Source organism: Camelus ferus, chromosome 1 (assembly GCF_009834535.1).
Source record: "Camelus ferus isolate YT-003-E chromosome 1, BCGSAC_Cfer_1.0, whole genome shotgun sequence".
NCBI classification, from domain to species: Eukaryota; Metazoa; Chordata; class Mammalia; order Artiodactyla; family Camelidae; genus Camelus; species Camelus ferus.
This window is the reverse complement of record NC_045696.1, coordinates 95,604,446-95,629,310: the sequence shown is the minus strand read 5'-3', so window position 1 is coordinate 95,629,310 and position 24,865 is coordinate 95,604,446. Positions and strand designations below refer to the sequence as shown.

At 33.4% G+C, this 24,865-nt stretch overlaps 1 long non-coding RNA gene across 1 annotated transcript in view; it reads left to right on the top strand.

Annotated features, from left to right (window-relative positions):
• LOC116665710 overlaps positions 1–24,865 on the top strand; it is a 166,380-nt gene that overhangs the window by 21,938 nt on the left and 119,577 nt on the right. The window contains exon 2 of the long non-coding RNA XR_004322359.1: positions 15,399–15,625. This is a non-coding gene — a long non-coding RNA (uncharacterized LOC116665710). The remainder of the gene's footprint in view (positions 1–15,398; positions 15,626–24,865) is intronic.

The window sequence follows — 24,865 nt, the reverse complement described above, 5'->3', positions numbered from 1 at the left end:
TGATGTCAGTGTTTCTTCTAACCTGACTAATTTTGTATTACAATGAATTTTCCTTATATAAGTTAATTTTTGCTTAACCATTTTAGCAATTATGTATATATACATTATTTTTAAAGATCATAGTTGTATTTCTCAGTGTTAGATTTATGGATGATTTCTAATTTCTTCTTTGTATGTATTGATTGACTATTTCACAATGATCACGTAAATACAGAGTGGTCATATTTTATGCAATGATGCATCTCTGAAACTCTTGCAAAAAATACTTGCAAAATTCAAGACTCATTCCAGCAAAGGAGAGCTGTTATCTGCTTAACACCTGCATTGGTGCCACTGTTAGTACAAACAAAATTCACAATTCACTATGAATATTTTCCAAATATTACTGGGGGTACAGAGATTAATATCATTTTAAAATTGATGATTAAATATATTAATTTGTAGTAGTAAAAATTCCTGTCAAATACACATAAAAAGCACTTTTTAAGGAAAAAACCTATTTGCTTTTTGAGCACTTATGTTTGAATAGAAAATATTCTCTTATCTTTAAGATTTTTATTTGCTTGATTTGTGCTCTTTTCAGTTAAGAATGTCTTAAGCCGGCACCATAGCTGCCTATTAACATGTCAAATTGTAAGTGAATTACCTAAGAGAAAAATAAAACCCCAGATCTGCTTGATAAATCAAAAGTAAAATAGATAGCAAATGTTAAAGATATTCATCTAAATTTTCAGACAAAAAGCAACACATGAATGATAATTTTATATAGTTTTCTTTAAACTAAAAATGGAATTTAAGTGTTTATTGAGTCCTTAGTTCTAATTTTCTCTGTAGTTTCCATCTCATCCAATCTCCAAGACGCCAAAGGAACTCAACTGAGTCTTAACTGAAAGATGCCAGGGTCATCTCAGTGGACATCTGCCAACCAACTACACCTTCTGTCTCCAAGAAAGGAACCCTGAGGGATCCTATCTCTATCCATCTGAGCTATATTTGTGTATGGGAAGTGGAAGTGGGGACGTGGTAAAAGGTGGTTTGAGCATTTGACTAAGCACATAACTGAGGGAATCAAAAAATTAGATGCTAAATGAAACAAGAGGCATAGACGTGTAGAGGTCAGACCCCTTGCCCTACACATCACACATTATACACACAGACAACCTGTTTCAACCTCTACTTCCTCCTTTATGAGAACAATCCTGGTGTGTAACAATCAAAGTCTTCTTTGACTCTATCCACTGGTAAAAAGCCTCTAGAATCTCTGATGAACTAAGAGCACTTACTCTCTTTCATTTTAGAAAGATAGATATGTTACCAATTTGGGGAGTATCTTGAGAGAATACATGCTCTACTTTCTAAAGTAGCCTGTGGTTGGTTTTAAGACAGAAATACTTGTCTAAAGTCCTTCTGTGAAGAGCCACCCCCTTCCACACACACACATCCCTTCATGAAATGTGGGAAGTGGGAGTTAGGAGAGGGCTTCAGAAACCTTTTTGTGAGATGGTTTATGGAATGCAGCATAGGTACACATAAACGTAGACAGACATACAAATATATACTTGTTTACCAAGGTTGAAATCCTGAGCTTTCTGAAGTCCACCATTCATGAGAAGGTATTTCATTATTCATAGACTAGTTACAAAATATGTACTTATTTTCCAGGAAACGTAAGTAGAAAAAGACATGCCCTGGTATTAAATAGAACCCTATCTATGCAGAAGACATTTGCAGGCTCCAAAAATCCGACTCCTGTTTAGGCGCCAAAGCTGGTCAAAGACTGGCTTATATCTTGCGTAAGTACTTTCTTCTTACACAATGCTTGGATATAGTCTGATAAATACCACTGAGTATCCATGAATCTTAGCTATATTATTATTCATCGTTTGGAAAATGTGCATTTTTGTGTCTATTTCTTTTCATATGGGGTTTTATTTTCCTATTTATCTACCGAATTTATCAAATTATAAATATTTAATATAACATGGAAAAGGTACATTTTAAAAAGATTATATCAGAGATCTTTGATGCATTCCTTCTATTTACAATCAGTGGTTTATAAGAAGAACACATACTCATAAATACTCATTTTGGGCTTTTCTGGGAAAAAGTTGTCATCATTTTCATGCCACAATTTGATTTTTAGTTTAAGAGAATGAAGACCATTAAAGCAGTCTAGACTGATCAAATGCAGGGGATCTGAATATGCAGAAATTTTTTCAGCTTCCCAGATACCACTCAATTGTTCTTTAAGCCCCCCCAAATCTTTGATTTTTCTGCTATAAAATGTAAAAAGGATGGAAAATTCATTAATTGAGGTCTTAACTGTAATAAAAATTGTGCTTCTCCCAGGAAGCAAAGCAGAATCATTAAGATACATTTGTCTTATGATTCCTCAAGTTCTCTACTAAAATATCACTAACATGAAAATTTGAACACAGCTTTTCCAACTGCATTGTTTAAATCAACTCAATACAGCATATGGTCTCATCACAAACATAAGAAATATAAATTGTTAATAAGATGTCATGTTATAAGATAGACTCCAGATACTCATGAAATACCCATTGGGATTTATCTGTCTATATTTTAAGATTTCAGATTTGCTTTCAATCAAAAGAAAACTTAGGTTAAGTCCAACTTATTCTTACTTATATGTAGCTGCAGAAAGCTAGCAAGGGAGAGAGAAAGGGATGTTTGCTGCAAATAATAATAAATAGGTGCAAATAAAGGAGTAATCAGTTTTCAACAGGAGGAGCGAAGGACTTTTAAATGCTCTTGCCCTAACCTCAAAACCAGAGACCAAAATTCTGTGGGAAACTATTAATCTAATGAGACAATGAACCATTTCAGAACTATAACTATAGTAGTCTACCTGTTTACAGGAAGATGTAAAAAGATATTTTCTGTTACTGATGGGATGATAATCATGTTTGAAGTCCATTGACCTCTGAGGATTTCAGATAGGTTCTCAGTTAGCAGTCTAATACCAGAATCCCCCAGTGGACCAGAAAGAATCGAGATAGTCAGATATTTGAATGTTTACTCAAGTTCTGCTACAATAACAAGAAATTCAGAATACTATCTTCAAGAAATAAGACATTTGAAAGCATTTCAGGTTCTTGATAATCGAGCATGATTCGTCCTTCAGATGAACATCCAGTTTTATGCTTTTAATCAGGATGTTGTTTTTTGAGAAATCAATGTAAAATACACTGTAATCTCAAGGAACATTCTTCAATGCATGTTTCTACTTTGATTATCAGTATAAATGGTCTATCAGATAGACTTTTAACTGCACCAATGGAAACCTCAAATAACACGGGGTTAAATCATAAAGAAATTATTCATTTTACTGAACAGTGAGTCTAAGATTCAGGTCAGCACCACAATGATATAATCAAAGTTTCTGATTTTCATATTTTGACTTGACCACTTTAGTGTGCTACCTTTTCATTTCCATGTTCATTATTTCATGGTCTCAAAAGGACTTCTGAATCTCCAGGAATCGTATTCATAATCAAGACAGGAAGATGAGATGAGAATAACATCAGTTCTCTCTCCTCTTATGCTTATCTCTGTTTTGTTCTGTTTTGTTTTGTTATATTTATTTTTTAAAGACCTTATATTTTAGAGCAGTTTTAGATTCACAACAAAATTGAGCAGATGGTACAGAGATTTCCCATATACCCCTGCTCCCACACATGCACAGCCTCCCCCATTATCAACATCACTCAGCAGAGTGGTACATTTGTTACAATTGATAAACCACATTGACATACAATAATTGTCTAAAGTCTGTAGTTTATCTTAGGGTTCACTCCTGCTGTTGTACATTCTATGAGTTAGAACAAATATGTAATGATATGTACTCATCATTATGGCATCATACAAAGTAATTCCACTGCTCTAAAAACCCTCTCTGCTCTACCCATTCATTGCTTCCCCCCAGTCCACCTCTGGTACACTGAGCTTTAATGTCTCCATAGTTTTGCCTTTTCCCGAATAGTTGGAATCACATAGTATGTAGCCTTTTCAGTTTGGCTTGTTCACTTAGTAAAATTCATTTAGAGTTCGTCCATGTCTTTTTGTGGCTTCATAATTTATTTCTTCTTAGTGCTAAATAATATAGGCATACCTCAATTTATTTTGCTTTGCTTTATTGTGATTCCCAGATACTACATTTTTTTTTAAATTGAAGGTTTGTGGCAACCCTGCATCCAGCAATTCAACAGCATTAATTAAATTTTTTTCTTTTTTTTATTTCTTTCTCTTTTTTTGCAAGTTTTAAAAGTTACACTCCATTTAGAGTTATCACAAAACATTGGCTCTATTCCCTGTGTTGTACAATGCATCCTTGTGCCTATCTTATACACACTAGCTTGAACTTCCCACTCCCTAACCCCTACATTGCCCCTCCCCTCCCTCTCCCCACTGGTAACCACTAGTTTGTTCTATCTGTGAGTCTGCCTCTTTTCTGTTATTTTCACTAGTTTGTTGTACTTTCTAGATTCTACACATAAGTGATATCGTACAGTATTATTGGAGGGCATCAGTGGCATTAATTTTAAATTATGTACATTTTTAGGCATAATGCTTTTGCACACTTAATAGACTACAATATAATGTAAACATAATTTTTATATGTTATAATTTGTGTGGCTCACTTTATTGCAATTCTTGCCTTATTGTGATGGTCTGGAATCAAATCCCCAGTATCTCCAAGGTATGTCTTTATTCCATTGTCTGACCACAGTCTATTTAGCCATTCACCCTCTGAAGGACATTTTGGTTGCTTCTAAGTTTTAGCAACTATGAATAAACCTGAATAGACATCTGTGTGCAGGTTTTGGTATGGACATAAATTTTCAGCTCCTTTGGGTAAATACCAAGGGGCAAGTTTGTTGCACCATATGGTAACATGATCTGTGATACACAGGTAGAACTTAATGAATATTGTCAGTCCTCCATTTTCACAGGTTCCACATCAGTGGATTCAACCAACTGTGGATCAAAATTATTAAAAAAAAAAAAAAGAAATTCCACAAAGTTTCCAAAAAGCAAAACTTAAATTTGCCACAAGCTAGCAACTATTTGTATAGCATGTACATTATATTTACAATTATTTACATAGTATTTACATTTTATTAAGGTGTTATAAATAATCTAGAGATGATTTAAAGTATACAGGAAGATGCCAACAGGTTATATGTAAATATTATGCTATTTTATATAAGGGACTTGAGCATCCATGGATTTTGGTATCCTTTCAGACGGTGTTCTGGAACCAGTCCCCCATCAGATAGTGACGGGCAGCTGTATGTTTAGTTTTATAAGAAACTGCCAAACTGTCTTCTGAAGTGGCTGTACCATTTTGCAATCCCACCAGCAATGTATGAGAGTTCCTGTTGCTTCACATCCTTGTCAGCATTTGTGCTGTCAGTGTTACAGATTCTAATAGGTGTGTGGTGATATCTCATTGTTTTAACTTCAATTTTTCTAATGACGTATGATATGGAGCAGCTTTTCGTCTGCCATCTTTATACAGGCATGCCTCAGAGATACTGCAAGTTCTGTTGAAAACTACCACAAAGTGAATATGGTAATACAGTAAGTCATATGAATTTCTGGTTTCCCAGTGTCTATAGAAGTTTTACACTATAATGTAATAGCATTATGTCTGAAAAAACAATGTGCGTACTTTAATTAAAAAAATACTTTACTGATTAAAAAGTGATAACCATTATCTAAGGCTTCAGCAAGCCATAGTTAGTAAAACCAAAGATACTGATCACAGATCACCATAACAAATATAATAATAATAATAATAAAATTCAAAATATTGCAAGAATTACCAAAATGGGACATGGAGACATGAAGTGAGCAAATGCTACTTGAAAAATGGCATCAGCAGACTTGCTTGACACAGGTTTGCCACAACCCTTCAGTTTGTAAAAAACACCACATCTGCAAACTGTGTAAAGTGGAGCACAATAAAATGAGATAGGCCTGTATCTTCTTTGATCAAGTGTCTGTTCAGGTCTTTGTCCTACTTTTTAATCGAGTTATTTGTTTTCTTATTGTTGAGTTATATGAGCTTTGATTAAATTCCGTTCTTTATTAGAAGTGTCTTTTGAAAATATTTTCTCCCAGTCTATGGCCTGTCTTCTCAGAGCAGAAGTTTTTAATTTTATCAAGGCCAGACTGACAGTTCTTTCCGTGGATTGTGACTGTGCTGTTGTATCTAAAAAGGCATCACCACACCCCAGGTCATCTAGGTTTTCTCCTATGTTATCTTCTAAGATTTTTACAGTTTTGTCTCTTACATTTAGATATGTGATCTATTTTGAGTTGATTTTTGTGACAGATGTAAGGTCTGTGTCTGGATTTATTTATTTGTTTTATTTTTTGCATGTGGCTGTCTAGTTGTTCCAGCACCATTTGTTGAAGAGACTATTTTGCCCCATTGTATTGTCCTTGCTCCTTTTGTCAAAGATCAGTTGATTTATGGGCATCCATTTCTGAGTTCTCTATTTTGTTCCATCAATCTGTCTTCTTTTGCTAATACCACACTGTCTTGATTACTGTAGCTTTTTAGTAAATCTTAAAGTTAAATACTGTCAGTCCTCCAACTTTGTTCTTCTCCTTTAATCTTGGCTTCAATATTGTCTATTCTGGGTTGTATGTGTCTTCACATTTAGCTCTTTAACAAAAAAAATCAGTTTTCCCAGAAATCCTCAAAAACTCCTGTTTAAATTTCAGTGGCAGGACTGTATCACATGGTCATTCCTTAATAGTAAGTAAGGGTTGGGAAAATATATATATCAGGTTCTTTCAGCATCCACAGAGGAAAGAATGGAAAAGGCAATAGTTTTAATGGCCCTTGGATGAGCCAACCGTGAGGGCCTGCTAAACTAGGAATAAGGTAAATTACTATAACCTGGTAATAGGAGTCTGCTATGTGAACTGAGGTGTTAGGTCAGCCTTTCCTGTATTGATAAGGACTTCTGCTACTAACTTTCCTCCAGTTCTTTGGATCCTAAATTTTATGCTCTGTTATACAGCTAGGTTTAAGCCACTGACCCTCAAAGTAGTATTTTACAAAATACAGTACCTTTAACACAGTGTATATTGTCATGATAGACGATGCCTTAAAGTCATTATTTTATATTGGATAGCAGTGTTGATGAGTAAAATGTAAATACATAAAACAACATGGATAAAATTTTATATGTGATTTTATAATCACAATGTTTACTGGGAAAGAAGTCACAAATGAGTACATACCATATGAGTCCACTTACATAAAGTTCAAAGATGGGCAAATTTAATCAATGGTACTAAAAGTCAGATATTGACTTCATTTGGGGACAGGGTAGTGACTGGAAGGGGTATAGGGGGAAATTCTGGGATATGGTAATATTCTATCTCTGCATATAAGTCCTAATTGCACAGGTGTGTTTATTTTGTGAAAATTTATTAAGCTATACACCAGTGATCTGTGTGTGTAGATACATATATATATGTACCTTCAATTACTTCAATACAATTTGCTCAAAACAAACAAAACTATAATAATAAAGTTATTTAATTTGTAATATCATGGCTTAGAATTTGCCAGTAAGTTTTGGAGATTTTAATATTCAGGTTTTTCACGGACCTGACTTTATTACCTGTGTCTAATGAAAGCTTCATTTCTCTCAGTATCAGCTGATTCACCTCAACTGATTATTCAGGGTGAATGATTTGGAATAAACAAACAAACAGACACACACACTCACGTACTCATATATGTGTGGGTGACTGTGTAAGAATTGTTAAAGCTCTGTTCTAAATATTTTTAATTCTCATAGAATATTTACATAAAGCTTGATCTAATTTAGGTTGCACAATTTAAACTCCAGCTTCAAGAAGTCTGCAGGCTTATTTTCTATGTAAATTTCTACACATGGTATTAGTATCACCCATAGAGGGAATGGCGGTTTCTGCCAAGCTGAACTAAACGCCCAGAGCATGACTTTTCAGGGAACACTGTATCTATTGTATTACTTGGTGCAAACACTGCTACTTATATTCTCACTGCAAAATAGTCTCACTGCAAAATATATTCATGACTTGCACAGAAAGGGGCTAGAGCTCACTAGCCCTTGCCAGTGTCAAAATAAATGTCCATTTTCTACCATGTTATGCAAAATAGTGATTACTTTAAATCTTAACATAAACTGTGTCTATTTATAAGTAGATGTAAATGAGCAAAGAAAAATATTTTACAGAATGTAGCAAGAGAAACAAATCTTCTAAAGACTGTATTTGATCTATAATCTGCACAGTAACTTGCATGAATTTTATCTATTTATCAAGGAAGGAAAACTTAGCCCTACATTTCCATATTTTAAGGACAGAACAATGAGAAAGAAGGAAATGCTGAAACCTGAAAAGAGTGGGTTAAAGAACCTTCTACAAAAGACAATGTAGTAGAAAATAAGTAAGTGGGATTATAATTGGTTCCTATGACCTTTCTCCACTTGCCCACTTAAGCTCATACTCTAGTCAACTGGACAGGGATTCCTTTCATCTCAGCATAGCCCCAGATATGTCCTTGACTTATGCCAAACTGCACAAAAAGAGCGACAATGCACTGGCAATTCTGGCTTCAAAAACTGGCCATGTTATGCCTGGATAGTATTTCCTAAAATGAATTACCAGTACTCTAAAAGCAGTCTCATGACTCCTGTACCAAACATTAACTCACTTCTAATCTATAAACTCAGATAGAAAGTTTGGTGGCATGAAGGAGATCTTTCTAATATTACATAAATCTATTAAATAGTCCTCAGTAGGAACATATACACAACATAAAATTATGTTCTCCACCTCTAGCAGTTGGAAAACATTACACACTACCACAGTTCAATGGTGTCCTTTTAATTGCACATGCTTAGACAAAATACCATATTATAATTGTATTTGGCATTTAGGGAAGTCAAAAACTCAAAACTGGAATATGTTAGGCTGAGAAAATTATAACTAAATATTCGATATCAGGTTGCAACTTTTGGAACAAGCACAGTAATTCAGTTTTGGAATCTCATAAAAAATTATTTACTTTACTGTGCTATTTTTCACTTTTTTTTATTAAAAGCATATCATATGGAAGAGTGTGTAGATGTATATTTTGGCTTAAAGAATTTTAATAAATCATGCACCTATGTGTCTGCTGTCAGTTCTTTCCAAGTCCCCTGTGTGCCCCTCCCCAGTTGCATCACCTTCTCACCCTCTACCCAGGGGTTTTCATCATTCTGTTTTATAATAATTATCCAATTTTATTTGAATTTTAAATAATTTTACTACTTATGAATATCTCTCTCCTATCTTTGCACTTAATGAATGTAAACTCCTACTCTGCATCTCTTGTGTCAAGCTTATTTTATTCAATTAATAAGAGGTTTGGGGGAGATCCATTGGTGTGAGTAGCTGTCCTTCATTCAGTTTCCCGCTGAACAGTGTTCCATTTTTAAGGCCATTTTCCAGTCCACTATTGATGGACATTTTGGTTTTCCTGTAATTTGTCATTAATATGCTTATACACTTAGTGCAGGAATGAAATCCCGGGGCATTACATTATGTGTACGTTCACCTTACTATGGAATGCCTGTCTGCTTCTGAAAGTGTTTGGGTCAGTTTGTACATCACAGTACCAATGTAGTTCCTGTTGTTCCACATAACATGCCAACATACGATAGTGTCAGATTTTAACTTTTTGTCCCCAAGTTTGGGTGAGACATGGTAAATCTTGTGGTTTTTAACTTGCTTTACTTTTTATTGATAATGAAGTTGAGCATCTTTTCATGTTTATTGGCTAATTTGCATTTTCTTTTTGGTATATGTTGTTTAAGGCTTTTGTCTGATTTTCTGTTGGTTGTCATTATCTTAGTGGTTCATGTAAAAAATTTATGTAATTTGGATACTAGGTTTTTGGTTGTTATAGAGAGTAAAAACTATTTTCTCTAGATTTTTGTTTGTTTTTTACTCCATGGTATCTCGATGAAGATAAGTTTTAAACTTTAATGTGGATGAATATATCACTTTTCCCTGCGAGACTTGTACATTTTATTTTGTGTTGTGTTTTAAAAAATCTTTCAAATCTTATTTAAAATACCTTTAACTCAAAATCTTTAAGATATATCCAAGAATTTTCTTCCAAAAGAATATATAGTTCAGCCTTTCATATTTAGTTCTTTAGTGCATTTGAAAATGATTTTTAATATATACAGTGAGCTAGAAATTTGATTTTCTTTTTTCTGATAGTCATCATAGCACCATTTATTGGAATATCTATTCCTTCTGCACAGAATTATGTGCTATCCTTGTAATATATCAAAAGTACTTATATGCCAGGGTCTTCTTCTGGACTTTTTATTTGGTTGTGTTTATCCCATGCACATACGATTGGTTTATCCCATGCACATACGATGTACATCCTGTCAGAATACAGTTCACATTAATATCTGCTAGTGAAATTTCAGTTTTGTCTTTTTCTTCAAGATTTTCTTGGTTAGTCTTGGCTTTTAGACTACCAAATAAAATTTTCTAAATTGCATGTCAAAAATAAAGAAACATTTAACAATACTATTGGAATTGTTTGAATTATTGATTAATTTGACGGGGCGTTAACATTTTTTTGCTACATGTTATCTTATAATCCTTGAACATGGTATATATCTATATTTATTAACATCTCCTTTAAGTTGTTTCACTGAGGGTTAATAATATTGCACACAAAGATCTGGCACATATTTTCTTAGACTCATTCCTGGGTACTTCCTGTTTTCATGTCATTGTAAATGTTTTCTTTTTTTACTAAGAATTTTAGAGCAGTTTTAACTTCACAACAAAATTGAGTGGAAGATACAAGATTTTCTATATGCCCCCTGCCCCTACACAATTATACCTCCCCGATTATCAACAGTACTCACCAGAATGGTATATTTGTTAAAATTGGTGAATCTACACCGACATACCATAATTACCCAAAGTCCAGAGTTTACATTATGGTTCATTCTTTGTGCTGTACATTCTAAGAATTTGAACAAATGTATAGTGACATGTATCCATCATTATGGTATCATACAGAGTAGTTTCACTACCCTAAAAATCCTCTGTTCTCTATTCATATCTCCCCCAACCCAAACCCATGTAATCACTGATCTTTTAATTGTCTCTGTAGTTTTACCTTTTACAGAATGTTGTGTAGTTGGAATTACACAGAATATAATTTTTTCAAATTGACTCATTTCACTTAGTAATATGCACTTAAAGTTCCTCTGTACTTTTTCATGTCTTGATAGTGCATGTCTGTTTGACATTGAATAATATTCTATTGATTGGATGTATCTCAGTTTACTTAGCCATTCATCTATGGAAGGACATCTTGGTTGTTTCCAGGTTTTAGCAATTATGAATAAAGCTGCTATAAACATCTGTGTGCAGGACATAAGATTTCAACACCTTTGGGTAAATGCCAAAGAATACATTTGCTGGATCATATGATAAGAGTATGTTTAGTTTTCTAAGAAACTGCCTAACTGCATTCCAAAGTGGCTGTACCATTTTGCATTCCCACCAGCAATGGATGAGAGTTCCTATTGTTCTACCTTCTTGCCAGCATTTGTTGTTGTCAGTGTTTCAGGTAATGGCCGTTCTAACAGGTGTGTAGTGGTACCTTGTTTTAATTTTGCACTTTCCTGATGTCTTACAACGTGGAACATCTTTTCATATGCTTATTTGAATCTGTATATATTTTTTTGGCAAGGTGTCTGTTAAGATCTTTGGCTTATTTTTTAATCAGGTTACTTTCTTATTGTTTAGTTTTAAGAGTTCTTTGAATTTTTTTTACTATAATCCTTTATCAAATGCATCTTCAGATATTTTCTCTCAGTCTGTGGTTTTATCTTCTCATTCTCTTGCCATTACATTTTGCAAAGCAGAAGTTTTTAATTTTGTCTTTTTTACGTTATTAATGTTTACTGTTATAAATTCCCCTTTGGCACTGCTTTAACTGAATTCCATACAGTTTATTATGCTGTGTTTTCATTTTCATTCAGTTAAAATATTTTCTAATTTCTCTTGAGACAGTCTGAAGCATAGATTATTTTGAATCCTGAATTTTAATTTTCAAGTTATCTTTTTGTTATTTATTTGTAGTATAATTTCATTATGATCAGAGAATGTACTTTGTGTGATTTCCATTATTACATATTGATAAATGTGTGTATTATAATCCAGAATATCATCCATTTTTGGTGAATATTCCCTGTGCTCCTGGAAAGGATGTGTATTTTACTGTTCTTGAGTGGATTTCTATAAATATCATGTATATCAAGTTAGTTGATGGTGTTACTTTGTTCAATATCCTTGCTAACTTTCTTTCAACTACTTTTAGTACTGAGAAATGACTGTTCAAGTTTCCAACTATAATTTTTAATGTGCCTGTCTTTCCTTTTAGTGATGTAGGCTCTTGTTTTGTGAATTTTGAATATACTTTGTTCATATACGTTGAGAATTATTATGGCTTCTTGGTAAATTAAAAGTTTTTTCATTATGTAATGTCCATCTTTATTCCTGGCAATGTTTTTGCTCTGAAGTCTGCTTTGTGATATTATCATAGTCAGTCCAGCTTTCTTTTGATTAGTTTTTGCATAGGATATCATTTTGCAACTTACCTATAACATTATATTTTAAATGACTATTTTTAGACAGTATATACTTCATTTTTAAAGTCTATTCTGACCATCTTTGCCTTTTAATTGGTATCTTCAGATCATTTACATTTAATGTAACTATTGATATGTTTAGATTTAAAACTATCATTTTATTTTTTGTTTTCTGTTTGTTCCCCCTTGTTTTACATTATTCTGATTCCCATTTCCAGTCTCCACTGGGTTAAAGAACACGAGACAGCAAGACCAATCTATCACATTTCCCCAGATAATTACTCTTTCTGTTGCTCTTCCTTCATTCCTGAAGTCCCAACTTTTTTCCTGGAGTCAATTCCCTTCTGCCTGAAAAGCTTCCATTAGAGATTCTTTCACAGCAGATAGGTACAAATTCTCTTAGTCTTCCTTCATCTGAGATTATCTCTAACTTACCTACACTACTTAAGGATATTTTATTTAGATATAAAATTATGGGTTGACAGTTTTTTCTTTCAACATTTAAAAAATTTCATGCCATTCCTTCTTGCTTTCGATGTTTCTGATAAGAAATCCTCAATTATATAAATCATTGTTCCCCCTATAGTTGACAGGTCATTTTTCTTTGACTGCTTTCAATATTTTTCATTTATTTTGGTTTTTTAGCAGTTTGATTATGATGTATCTGGGCATGGATTTCTTTGAGTTCACCCTGTTTAAGATTTGCTTAGCTTCTTGAACCTCTAGGTTTATAGAACTTTCCCCCCCAAACTTGGAGAGTTTTCAGCCATTATTTAACTTTTTCTCAACACTACTCTATGTCTCCTATCTTTCTGGGATGCTGTTGGCATATTGCTGGGCCTTCTTATATTTTCCCACCAGTCCCTGTGATTCCATTTATCTTTCCCGATGTTATTCTCTCCATTGTTCAAATTGGATTAAACATATTGTTCAGTCTTCAAGTTCACTGACTCTTTTTTCTGTCATGTTCATTGAGCTACTGAGCTTATTTAATGAGATTGTGGTGGGGTGGGAGGGGGTGATTGTATTTTCCCATGCTAAAACTTCAGTTTGATTCTTCTTATACATCTTCTATTTCTGTACTGAAACTTTTTAACATTTATTACAAGAGTGTTCATGATTGCTTCTTGGAGCATTTGTATAATAGCTACTTTAAAATCTTTGTCAGATAATTCCAACATTTGTGTCATAATAGCATCTGTGTCTGCTGATTTTTTTTCCCATGTGAATTGAAATATTTGTGGTTCTTTTTATGCCAAGTCATTTTAGACATATTGTGAATTACTTTAAGAGACTTTAAGTCTTGTTTAAATTCTATGCAGAATGTTGGTATTTTTGTTGTGCTAGTTTCAGGCCACGTATTCTAACCTACCCACTGTGAGCTATGGTTTTGGTGTTAATTCAGGTTTTAAAACCTTTTCTATGCTCCAGGAGAGAAAAAAGACCCCCAGTGGTCAGTCTCAGACCTACTCTGTTTTGTTAGTTTAGTTCTCAAAATCTTTGGGATGATAATTAGGATCAGATCTATGCACATACAGATTAAGGGTAAGCCCTGAGTTCCTAAATGACTTAATTGGATCACTTCTTTGACCTCGTTCCTCTCCATGATCTCCCCAGTACTTTGATCTCCAGGAGCTCCATTTTTTGGCTGGGGTCTCTAGTGAAACTACTTATCCAATGTGATGTACTTCCATGATGAGCCTCATGTTCTGGCCCTACTGGAATGAAGACAGAGACATAAAAAGCAATGAGGCTTCTCCCATTCTTCTGAAGTTATAACTACAACCAAAGGAGAGGAAGTTGCCCTTCCCTCAGAGTTTTGGTTTTTGCAGTTTTCCATAGCTCTCTTTCTTTCCCTGCAAAAGAATTCCCTGGGGACTGGGGCAAGAAAATAGAACCCATGAAAGAGGGAAAAAATGAGGAATTTCTGTACTCCCTCTCAGTATGTGGAATTCCTGTTTCTGGTCTTTAAGACAGAACAGGATAGCTTATCCAAAAGCTCTCTCTTGCTCTGTGCCACAGGACCCACTTGTGAGTTTATAGCTGCAGTGCATTCAGGCAAGAGTAGTGGAGGAAAAGAAATGGTAACTGCCTATTCAGTGTTATTTTGAAGTTCTAGCATTCTCCTTCAACCTGCCTATTGTGGACAAATTTCAGAGACTTGACATAGTTGATCCATGTGTTCTGTCCTGGTTTCATAGTTTCATTCGGTGGGAAGGGGCGAGATGTGCTTCTTCCATCTGATCCAGGACCAGAACCCCATTGTGCTCTTTATAATTTCATATTCCTTGAAAAAATTTTTTCACAATTGTATTTGTTTTATACTTATCACAAACATTTTAATTTCATATCTATGCCTGGTAATTCCAATACATAAAGTCTTTTCATGTTTATTGTTTGTTGTTGCTACTACTTCTCTATTTTGACTTGTCAAGTGTTTCAATTCTCTGGAATTCTACTTGTTAGAAATTCTTTGACAACTGGGTTAAAATAGACTCTGAGAGGACTTCTGTTAGTTTCTAGAAGTTGTCTGAGTGCATTACTAATTTGAGGTTATATGAAGTCAAATTTTTGACTTGAATTTGTTCAAATCATTTGAGTAGTATGAATTCTAACTCCAAATTGATATAAGGTTAGGCTTGTGGTTGTAATACTTTAGAGAAAGACTTTTTTTTTTTCTTTTTTCAGTGCCAAGATTCAAGATAATTCATTTGTCTTGGAACTGAGGGAAATGTCTCCTTTTAGGTGCCTCAACTTGATGAAGATGCCCAGAGATTTGTTTCCAATCCCTGATGCCCTAGAGGCTATGGAAAGGAAAGTTCAGTTTCTCCAGTTCTTCAAAAGTTACCTGTGGTGATTACTCTCAAGATTCCTGCCTTCAAGTGGATTTTGGCTTGAGTATTTCTTACTTTTCTGTAAGTACATCTCCATATTTAAAATTTTAAATTTTAATTTGGTGTTCTAGTTGTTTTCATTGAAAGAGTCTGTCTGAGAAACTAGGTCACCATAAAATTGTAAATGGAACTTTCTATGTATTGGTTTTGATGGTGATTTCTTTTCATATTTCCAGAATAATCAGTTGGTTATATTTGTGCATCTAATTTTTTTAAGTGGTAAAAAACTTTTTTACTTTTTAAAATTTTGTTTTCTTGCCTAGTTACACTCAAGGAAAACAATTTTGTCAGTATTTCTTTATTTTCACTGTTAAAAATCCTAATATACAGATGTTGTCCTAGCATCTAACTTAGAATTCTACTATATTTTAAAACTACTACAACTTATAAAACTAAGTGTAGTCTTACCATGTGATCCATCAACTCCTTGGTATTTAGCCAACAGAGCTGAAAACTTATATCTACACAAAAGCCTGTTTATAGGAGCTCATTTCACAATTGCTAAAATTTGGAAACAGACAAGATGTCCTTCAGTGAATGAATGGATAAATAAACTGTGGTACATCCAGATAATGGAATATTATTTAGCACTACAAAGGAATGAATTTTCAAGTCATAAACAGATATGAAGGAAACTTAAGTGCATATTACAAAGTGGAAGAAGCCAATATGTAAAAGCTACATACTGTATGATTCCATCTATATGAAATCTGGAAAAGGCAAACCTCTAGAGACAGTAAAAAATTTAAATAGCTACCAGCAGTTAGGAGGGAAGGAAGGATGAATAGGCAGAACACAGAGGATTTTTAAGGCAGTGAAACTACTCTGTATGCTACTGTAATGGTGGGTACATGTCTTTATGCATTTGTCCAAGCCCATAGACTATAAAACACGAAGAATGAGCTATAATATAAACTATGAACTTTGGGTGATAATGATGTGTCAATGTATGCTCATCAATTGTAACACTGTACCACTCTAGTGGGGAATGTTGGTAATGGGGGAGGCTGTGCATGTGTGGGGTGAGGGTATGTGGGAAAACTCTGTATCTTTTGCTCAATTCTTCTGTGAACCTAAAAGTGCTCTAAAAAGTAAAGTCTATTAAAAATGAAAAAAAAATGCACATACAGACACAAATCTGTTACAACCACACTATGTCAGATACTACCCTTAACCAACTGTTGAATGAAAAAGTGTAAAATCATTTACCATATCAGTATCTTTAAACCTAATATTAGCTGTCAAGAACAAAGTTTGAAAGAAAAATATCTTATCTTATCGTATATTAATTCATTCCATCAAGAAGTATACTTTCAACATATTGGCACTCTTTTTTACTTATATTTTGTTTATATTACTCATTAAAAATCTTCTAATTTTGATAACTTAAAGGCATTAAAGTGTAGGGATACCTGAAAATTTAGAAGCATAAGCTAATGTATAAAACATGATTTGCACTGATTGAACATGTATGTAATAACAAACTAAAATATAAAGAAACAATTTCTATGAATAACATTTCTCAACTTATATATGTGTATTGTATATATTATATTATATATAATAATACACATATATAGTATAGATTATATAATATTATATATAATACACATATATCAATATATACCTCATAAATATATACAACTTGATACAAATTATTCAATTAAAATTATAACTAAATGCAAATATTATAGCCTAACATACTATAAATACAACAATATATTAACATTTAACAATCAGTATATACAGAAGTTAAATGATATTGAAAGCTAATTAATTAATTGAAAACTTAGTTTGATGGGAGGACACACAAATTGTGGTGAAAGGACACAAATTGTGGTGAAAGGACACACTTTAGTTTATGTTATCATAAAAGTTATGCCATATTAACAATTGCAAATTCTGAATTATGATTATTAGAATATTGATTATCTAGTAAGGTTATTAATGGCAATTATTTGCAACATATTATTGCCTTTTCTTACTATATAATTATAATACCATCAAGCTTATTTTTTAACTACTTTAAGCTAAAAATGGAAATTTGTGAGTAAGCTAATAAAATATTCATAAACCATAGAGATCTAACATTTTAAGCATATATAATAAAAAAAAGGTAGCAAAACCTCAGAGTTGAGGGATTTAGTAATGTTTGTCATTTTTTGACCTTACTATGAAAAGTGACTTTAAACTCACAAGGGGTTTTAGTCAAAAGCTGTATAGAGTTTGACCTCATGAGTGTTTAAAGCATTCCTTTATTTAACTATACCACTTATTAAAAAAATAGAACATATATTAAAGAAAAAAGAAATGACTTATGTTTCAGTTAGTGACTGTGTGTTCACAGTCTTTGCCAGGAAAAAAAAATGCTTGTGAAAGATTGAGGAGAATGTAGGGAAAGTGATAAACTTTTCCATAGCGCCGTCAGAGTTAGTTTATATATAATTGCCTAGTGCACTTTCTAAATTTCTTCTTTGCTTATAAAGAATCAAATTTCACCTAGGATAATATGTCCCCAGTAATATGCTTAATTTTTATCATAAAAATCAGAAAGTAGAGTTCATATACTTGAACTTAATTTAAATTCAAGTTTAATAGAACGTATACCTATGAAGCATGATATATCTGCTTTGAGAGTACAGAACATCATACCAGACATTTGAGAGATTTTTTTTCCTTTATGGAAAAAGTGTTATTCATTTGCAGTATGTTTCTCCATTTTCAATAATTTGATCTCTAAAAAATGTCTTGTGGACCAGTTGAAGCACAAATTGAACCAAGGCTGCATGTAATAGGTTTTTGATCTTTTGATTTTTCAAACAATGAAAAGAGAAAATGAGTTTGATAATCCTTGTAAGAATGTCTCCCTTGTCATGGAGAAACACCTTAGTAGTAAATTAATCCTATCTGCCTTGAACATGTTTTGTAACTATTACCTGAATTAGCTGCATATGTATAAGCAGCTGTTTTTGTCTGAAAGGGGCTTCTCTCTACCTAACATAAGAAGAAAAATTTAAGTAAATGTGTATTTCTTACAGAGCATATGTTGTGTGTATGCTGTAGAGAGATTTTTAAAAATTGTAAGTTATAGAGAATTAGTACATCTTAACTGTTTATTAAATCCAAATATTTATAAATTATTAAGTAATTAACATTTATATTTATCACTCTTTTGATCTGCTTTATTTTCTATTCATTTAAATAATCATATGTATTTTTAATATGCTGCCACAATCACTAAACAGCTCTTTGTTTTTTTATCTGGCATCAATTTGCCTTCATTGAAGATTTAGCTCCATCAAGAGATTGTAAATTATCCCCTCATTGCTCAAGGTGTTAATCCTACATCAGTTTATAATCCAAAATCTTCTGAAGATTCAGACATGTTTTCAGTATGACTAAGCATTTACTTCCTGAGAGTTAGTTCACTGTTCAACATCATTTTTATTTATTTTACATAAAACCATCCCTTTTCTCCCCTACATCTATTATCACCTCATCAAATATTATCCTCACAGATGCAGTAACAGAACTAAATGTCTTTTATCTATAATTCTAGAAAGTTCCTCTGGGTTCTAAGAGATTTCTCCAGGCCAATTAAGAAAACAGCTTTAGTTTCTATCCTGCCTCTTCTGGAGCAGTACTTTTTTATACATGATTCCTTGTGAATCCCTTATGAAATTGCCTTCCAAACGCCTCCACCCAACTTTAATTTCTTTTCTGCTTCCTGGAATCTAATGAGTAAAACTGAACTGTAAGAGATGCAAAGGATGGGGAAAACAGAAAGTGAACACAGTGTATTTCCCCTCATAGCAGATGTTCCTAAATTGTATAAATTTTCCTTATTCTCTTACTTGTAAGTACCTAGAGTGCACTGAACATCAGCTTGCTGCATTTATCACAGAGTTTCACATCTTTGACTCTTCACCCTCTAAAACACTTGATATTTTCGTCATTTGAGTGAAAAGAGTTGCGGAATTTTTCAAGTCCCTTTCCCTAGGCCTCCTGTCATGTCCTTCAAGAGCCTCCAGTTCTACATCAGCATCATCCTTGTCAGGTCCCTTTTCACTCTGCTCCTGGTGCACAACCTGGTTGATTATAAAAGGCATTAGTTGTGCTGAACTGACTCAACTTGGTAAAACCAGGGATTTGGATCCCAGCATTTCCAGTTAGCTGTTTGGCCCTGAACAACGTGGCCTTGACTTAAGAATGAAGAACGTCAGTAAGGTCTATTTGAGGCTCGTCTTTTACCGCCAGACCCTGTCAAACACCAGTTACAATTTCCTGCTTGAGCACAGTTTGGAATAATTTTCACTCCTCAGAACTCTTTTCATCCACCTTTTTCTGGTAAAGACCTCCTGATGACAGAAGTTGAAGAATTCATAGTATAATATAAACTTATTAGATGAGATAACAGAGTCAGACAGGGTTCAAAGAAGGGTGTCCACAGCCACATCAACCTCTGTGTTCATTGCACAAAGCCCCGACATAGGAGGACTCCTCAGAATGTGATGGAGTTATGTGAGGGGATAGAGGGAACCCCAGAACTGAACTACTAGTACATAGGATAGACCAGGAAAACATATCAGTTTGAGGGGAGCTCAAATTAGGAGCTTTATTTTGTACTATCAATAGCCAAATTGAATTATAAAGATGAAACTCAACATTTTAACAGGGATTTATGCCTACATTAACATTTATATATATTGGTAGATAAAGTTAGAAAATCAGAGCCATTAAAATTTAAATTGGCTGAGTGTAAGTAATATTTATTTATTGGCTGGCCAAAGCATCCATGGTTGTAGAGTAAAAGCACATTAGTCTAACCCAGAGTTTAAACTAGTACGTTTATTTTCTTCTCTTTTTATTTATTTGGTAAATGAAACTTCTAGATAGATGGGTCACATTATAGGCAAGATCAGAAAAGGACTGGGAAATCACTGAGTAAATCTTTCTTAAAAGGATAGTACAATAGAGTAGCCCTGAGAAAAGAAGGTGCCACCTTCAGAGTGGTTGATTACTAGAGGCTGAGGGAGAAAAGGGATATAGGTTTATGCGGCAACAAAATACATGAGCAATAACCAAGAGCTCCAGAATCATGCTTGCCCCAGGAAGCAGCCCTGCATAAGGAGGTAGAGAGCAGACGCCAAGAGCTGCAGTGTCCTGAACTCAGATCAGAAAGATGTTGGAGAAGCCTGTTCCCCAAAGGAATTGCTGCCGAAAGCCTTGCTTCTGTGCACATAATATCTGCCAGAGTAAGGACTCCACATTGGTCATTGCTCCAGGTGTTTTAAAGAAACTAAATGTAGAACACCAAAATTTCAACCATCTTAAAGAAAATGTGGCAAACTCTCTTCATGATCTTGATCTAAGGAAGAATTTTAAAACTCTAAAGGAATATCTATTCAAGGAAAGATTAACAAACTAGGTGATGCTAATATTAAGAAGTTTTGTTCCTCAAAAGACTGTACAATGAAAGTGAAAAGGTAACTGGGAGAAGTTATTCGAAATGCATGTATTCCACAAATACTTATTGTGCAGAATATATGGTGAACTTCTACTAATTAAGAAAACATATACAGACACAAACCAAAGGGAAAATGGACAAAGGGCATGAAAAGGAAATTCATAAAATAGGAAAACCAACTGGCCAATAAACAGCATAAATTATGCTCAAACTCATTGAAATGCAGGAAAATGCAAATTAAAATCACAACCAGAAACAACTTCATACCAATAAGATTGGTAAAAACTAAGCAGTCTTGCAATATCAAATTAATGGGAATGTAAGTTAATGGGAATTCTCATTCCTGGTGGTGGGAATACAATCCAAGACCTCCAAATTGGAGCAATTCTATAACATCTAGTAAAGTTGAATATGTAAACATGTCTCATAAACCAGCAATTTCACTCTTTGGTATATAGCCCAAATGACTTACATATGTGAGCAAGGAGATTTGTAGAAGAAAACTTATAGCAGCATTGTTTGTAATTACAAAAATTTGGGGGAAAACCCCCTAAGTAACCAACGTGAAGAATTGTTTATTTAAACAATAGAACACTACTCATCAACAACAATGAAAAAAATCCACATGTATAAATCTCACAAATACAATGTTGAAGCAGAATGTTGCAGAAGATTAGATACTGTATTCCCAATCATATTAAGTTTAAAAATATAAAATGATATAAAAATGATAAATATATTGTTCAGGGACGCATTCATATGAATAGAAGTCGTACAAAGATAAAGAAAGGTCGAACACATATTTCAGGAGAGGGTGGGATTTCAAGGAGCATGCTATTAGAGCAAATTCTATAAAAATGTTTCAACAATATTTAACATTTTCAGATCGAGAGCAGAAAACAAGTGTGGCTTTATTCTTTTCAACTTTTTCTCTCTTATGGATGACTAAAGTGAATTTTTATGTTTATTCAAACTGATAATCTCTACTTTTTAATTGGCAAATTTCCTCTTATGTTTTCCTTTTTGTTCTTTCTTTCTTTTTTTTTTTTTTTTCTGTTGTTAGGGCTTTGGAGTGATCAAGTTTTCTAAAAACAGCCTTGTTTGGTTTTTCTTTGCTAATTTGGAATTGGTAGATTCCATTCTTAAATTCTTAGAAAACATATTAACTACATGTTTTTTTAACAAAGTCTTTTGATTCAATATTTCAGTCTCTCCTGAAGATGAAAAAGACCCTGTCATATTTTAACTTAACCAGTTAGTGTCACTTATTACTCTATTACAAAGCAATTCAGCTATTATTCATTTTATAAACAAACTTACAAAGTAGATTTTTTAATAACAAAAATTTGATTTACCAATATACTTTATCAGTGTCTGCTCACTTCTTGTCTCCCACAACTTTCTTTTGGGTTCATTTTTCTTTCTGCTAAATGTTTCAGACTCCATCACATACCCAAGAGCCATTTCCCCTTTCCTTAAATGCAAACATAACCTTGATTTTTCCAGAAAGTGAGAAGCAGAGGGCAGAGGGGAGAGGGTTAGGCCCCTTTCCATCTTCAGGTTACAAATTGTGATTAATCTAAACCAGTTTGGGATAATTGCATTCTCTTTGGCTGGTGAATAATGTAAAATTGGCCATTTGTATTAGTCATGGAGAGAGAAGTATATCAGGACAGTATTTAAGTAGGCCTTCCCTTTCTAGTTAAAATGGAAAGTCTCATTAGGAAAGTCTGTTCCTGCCTTCTTGCATTCAGTGTGGAAATGATTCTAGAAATGCAGCGGCCATTTTGTGGCAATGAAGTGATATATTTGGGAGGGAAATTCTTTCTTTCTTTCTTTCTATCTTTCTTTCTTTCTTTCTTTCTTTCTTTCTTTCTTTCTTTCTTTCTTTCTTCTTTCTTTCTTTCTTTTCTTTCTTTCTGTTCTTTCTTTCTTTCTTCCTTCCTTGCCTTTCCTTCTTCCTTCCTTCCTTCCTTCCTTCCTTCTTCTATCTTTCTATCTATCTATCTATCTATCTATCTATCTATCTATCTATCTATCTATCTATCATGAAATTACAGACCTTGGATCCTATCAACATCATTCCATATCCAAATACAGTATATTCCTATCTGACATTTGTGTCAGCATTTTCATTAGACTTATTTTAGACTTTATGCTAAAGATACTTAAATATTTTACCTGGAATAGTAATATTACTCTATTTAATTTTGTATGCTTTTCCTTTTTTGTCATGGCAAGATGTACAAACCATGATATTTACCATTTTAACCATTTTTAAGTGTACAGTTCAGGGGCATTAAGTATGTTCACATTGTTATACAACCATGACTACCATTCGTCTCTACAGCTTTGTTTTTTCTTCCCCAAGTGAAACTCCTCAGCCATAAAATACTAATTCCCCCTTGACCCTTCCATCCAGCTCCTGGCAACCACCAGTCTACATTCTGTCTCTATAAATTTACCAGCCCAGTACCTCATATACATGTAATTGTACAGTGTTTGTGTGTGTGTATATACATATATATACATATATATACAACATATATATATGTTGTGTTTGTGTTTGTATATATATATTTAAATATATATACACATATATAGTATGTATATATGTATGTGTGTGTATATATATATGTATTTTTAAAATCTATTTAAATGTCAACGGACACTTGGATTGCTTCCACTCTTAGGTGTTGTGAATAATGCTGCTATGAACATGTGTATACAAATACCTGTTTGAATCCGTTTTCAATTCTTTTCAGCATATTTACCCAGAAGTGGAATTGCTGGATCATAGAGTAATTCTAGTTTTAATTTTTTGAGGAAATGCCATACTGTTTCCCAAAGTGGTTGCACTATTTTACATTCCCAACAGCAATTCATTAGTGTCCCATTCTCTCCATACCTTTGCTAATGATTGTTGTTTTCTGGTTTTTTATTTTTTGTTTTTGTTTTTGGGTAATATAGCCATCCTAATTGGTGTGAATGCTGTCTTTCTTATCATTAGATTTCTTGTTGTATTTTGTAATGTTCACTTTGTAGGCCCATTTTGGGTGGAAAGTTATTTGGGTGTTTTGGGTTTATGTTTATTTTTATATTCCACCCCCATCCACCTGGCTAGCAGATTTTTGGTGGCACAGATCCAAGGTTTCTCCATCCATAACCAAATCTTTTTGTCTATAATTTAGATTCCTTCTCTGCTTATGGGTTTCCTTTCATAAGCCTCAGTCCTTTCAACTCAATTACTTAGCAATATGGGTAGGATCAAGTAAGGCAGGTTAAATGACAGAAAACTGACTTTCAAAAATAGCCATAATTAAAAAGTATTTGATTTAAATAATTTTATAAAATATTTAGTCATTTTGTCTCTTCCAACTTTCATATATATCTTTTGTTATATATTAATAACTTTTGATGATTAATTTTGAAAATAATGAGTTATGTCTGTAGTACCTGTAGTTACAAGTGTACTGTAAACTTGACTAGAAAACTATGTTTCTGCAAAAAAAATTTGTGGGATCTAAAAAAAAAAGCAAAACCAAGCTCATAGATACAGAGAAAAGATTGGTGGGTAGAAGAGGCAGGCTGTGAGGGGATGGTGAGAGAATGAGTGAACTGTCTTTTCGGTTTTTGGTTTTAGCTTAAATAAATTATATAAAAATAGAAATAAAGAAATCTCTGACAGTTCACTGCCCGCCTGAGATAACATTGAGATAGTGGAAAAGAGATTTCAGTGACCACATGCATCAAAGAATATAGTTTTTTGTAAAAATAGTTTGAAAAGTCACTGA